This window comes from Sapajus apella, unplaced genomic scaffold (genome assembly GCF_009761245.1).
Source record: "Sapajus apella isolate SASKATOON/1434 unplaced genomic scaffold, GSC_monkey_1.0 scaffold150, whole genome shotgun sequence".
NCBI classification, from domain to species: Eukaryota; Metazoa; Chordata; class Mammalia; order Primates; family Cebidae; genus Sapajus; species Sapajus apella.
Window position 1 is genome coordinate 2038628 of NW_022437090.1, and position 3395 is coordinate 2042022.

Consider the following 3395-nt stretch of genomic DNA (forward strand, 5'->3'; position numbering starts at 1 on the left):
GTGGTCTGTAGAGTCATCTGGTGTTCTGTGACATTCTATTTGTCCTCAAGCTCTGGCGAGTGAGGCTCAGAGCAGCCCTGGCCTGCCAATCCCTTTTCACAGCGTTCACAGTGCCTATAAATTTCAGAAATCTTACTTTGAGGATATCATTTAGCTAACACATAATTTTTTTTTTCTGGTGGTTTATTGATACTTAAAAATAATGTTTGCAGTACTCCAAGTAGGGACTGGTGTATATTGATAGTCTACCATATGGGCTCACTAGGAAATAAGGGAATTCTTTCTCTCTCTCTCTCTCTAAATAAAGATAATCCCATTAAATAGAAAAATCCCTTTCCAGGTAAATCTTTCATATATATATATATATATATATATGAATATATACTTCACCTTTTAAAATAATTCCTATCATTACTGAATACTAATGATCTGCCAGCCTTTTACATACCTTAGTGCATTTAGCCCTTAAGAACCCTGAAAAGCTGGTATTATTCTCACCATTTAGCCAGTGAGAAAAATCAAAGCCTAGAGAACTTATGTAACTTGGCCAAAATTACACACTGGGTGAGCGAGTGCCTGAGTGGGGATTTGAATCCAATTTTGTCTGACCCTGCAGCCCAGGGGATTGCCAACACACTATGATGCCTTACTTATTTCTTACAAGTTAGAGGCGATTAAGCATATTTTAAAACTTTTCTTGATGAGTTATTGACAAAATTATGAATATCAGTGATAATGCAGTGCTGAAGGACTGACTTAGAGCCTCAGGGGAAGTGGTGGAAATCACGTAATGCGTAAGCAGAGAGAGAAGGAGCAGGGTGCAGCCAGGTCTCGGGGATGAACTGGGACTCAGACCCATACCCGTCGGGACCTTCTCCATCCTTCCTCTCTGCTCTCTCTGTGCATCTATTTCTATTTTTTTCTCTCTTTTCCTGCAGACCAATCTGAAGGTAGGCTGTCCAGGGCTGGTGTCCATGGCTCTAGGACATTATCAAAGACCTAGAGTCCTCACAGCTTCCTGCTCTGCCTTTCTTTTGCTTTTGCTCTTGTTATCAGAAGACGGCTGCCATTTTTGCAGGCACCAGCCTCTCCTCCCCGGCTAGAATACAGGATAAAGGTGAAGGGCAATGGAGAATCTGCCTTTTTATTTAGGGGATGCTCCAGTGATCAGGGGCAGATCCTCCCCTACCATCATGGAGCTTGTAATCCCTCAGGGAAGATAAACATGGAGGAGTTAATTGCACAACTGAAGAATGCCATTAAGAAGACGCAAGAGTACCCGAGAGAAATGAGTGCCAATGTTTGAAAGGCAGCTATAAGAATGTTCATATAGCTTCATGCATAATAGCCCCAAATGGCAAATAACCCAAATGCCCATCAACAGAAGAATGAATAAATACATGTGGATTTCATACAACGGAAGACTACTCAGCAAAAACAGCAAGAACCGCTGCCGAAGCAGCAACATGAATCACTCTCTCAGGCGCAGGGCTGCATACGAGGAGCCAGACACGAAAGAGCACACACTGCATTCTGTTTACATGAAGTCTAAGAAGAGGCCAGAAAAGACAAGAGAGTGTTTACCTCTGAAGGGGGGTTAGTATCAGTATTTTTTGAGTCAGGGTCTCACTGTCTCACCCAGGCTGGTGTGCAATGGTGCCATCTCAGCTCACTGCAACCTCTGCCTCCCAGGTACAAGTGATTCTCCTTCCTCAGCCTCCCGATTGGCTGGGATTACAGGCCCATGTCACCACACTTGGCTAATTTTTGTATTTTTAGTAGAGACAGGGTTGCATCGTGTTGGCCAGGTTGGTCTCAAATTCCTGACCTCAGGTGATCTACCCACCTTGGCCTCCCAAAGACCTGAGATTACAGCTGAGAGCCACCATGCCCGGCTCCCTCCCCTTTTATTCATGTCAGACGGGTAATGTGCCAATGTTGTAACAAGGTTTGAGGGAAGCACATCTCACATTTGAGCACAACAACCCAATCATCGCGCTCATGACCTGCAAAAGGACCTAATCTGATATTTGACGCAGGTTTAACATTTACCTGGTTTAACATTCAACAAATTTAAAAAGGTAAATAGGAAAAGTTGCTCTCTGACCCCTGTCTCCCAGCCTCCTAGAACTCTCTCGGTGGCATAAAATCTCTGGAATAATTGACAAGACCCTTGGGATGAGACCCTCATTCGGGGCTTTTGTGCATCTCTAAGCAAAGGCAAATATGTATTATTTCCCCCTCTACAAATGCAAGCATACTGATTTATACCAGCTTCATTCTATCACTTTGGATCTTGAGACGTTTTTCCTCTCAGTGCATAAACAGCTGCCCCAGTCTTTCTGATGATTGTCTAGTATTCCAGTATCTATGTTTACCAGCATTTATTTGAGTCCCTGGGTTTTTCTAAAGATACTCATGTCCTGGGGCTTCCTCAGCTCTAATGTGCCCGGGTATGAGGTACTGGCAGGCGTGGGAACCACTAGCATGGCTCACTGGCCTCTTTCCTCCTCAGTCTATGGTGGGAGCAATCCTGGTTTCCTAGCACTTAGAGAGCTGGTTCAGGGTTTTGGAAAGTCAAATGAATTCCTTCCTTCTGATGAACAGAGAGCAGTCATAGATAAGACTGTCATTTGCAATGGACATAGGACCAAGAAATTGAGCAAAGCTGGCCCGAAGCCCTGGTCCTTTATGTGAGAGTAGGGAAGGAGATTGCATGGTGCAGTCCCTACATTTGCAGATAGCAAAGGACTTGACAGGTAGTAGAAATACAAACAAAGCCATAAGATACATGAAGCTCTTGCCAGACTCTCTGAGATACAGAGAGGTGGTAGGTGGCTTTCAGTCCAGGTAAATGAAAGATGGAATTTTAATTTTTTTAGAGACAGGTCTCAATGTGTCACCCAGGCTGGGGTGCAGTGATGTGATCATAGCTCACTGCAGCCTTAAATGAACTTTTGGGCTCAAGTGGTCCTCCTGCCTCAGCCCCATGAGTAGCTGGGAAGTATAGGTGCCTGGCCAAGATGGAACGTCGACAAAAATACTCCAGACTATACTCACAGCTCCTAGGCCTACACATATGTCTGTGTGGAATATTAGACTGTTTTCCGAGCTCATCAACTTCAGGTAGCCAAAAAAGTTGACTATATGTTGGGCCCAATCAAGAGAAGTACTAGAAACACAAGAGAAAACATTATTATACTATCATAAAAAAGTGTTGCATTTTGGCCGGGTGCGGTGGCTCAAGCCCGTAATCCCAGCACTTCGGGAGGCTGAGGTGGGAGGATCACCTGATGTCAAGAGTTCGAGACTAGCCTGAAGAAACCCCCTTCTCTACTAAAAATACAAAAATTAGCCGGGCGTGGTGATACATGCCTGTAATCCCAGCTACTTGG

At 44.4% G+C, this 3395-nt stretch overlaps 1 non-coding gene across 1 annotated transcript; it reads right to left on the reverse strand.

Annotated features, from left to right (window-relative positions):
• Nucleotides 1-1914: 1914 nt before the first annotated feature.
• On the reverse strand, nucleotides 1915-2018 carry LOC116541332. Its single transcript, XR_004264798.1, has one exon. It is a non-coding gene; the product is annotated as a small nucleolar RNA U13 (small nucleolar RNA).
• Between the last annotated feature and the right edge of the window lie 1377 nt (nucleotides 2019-3395).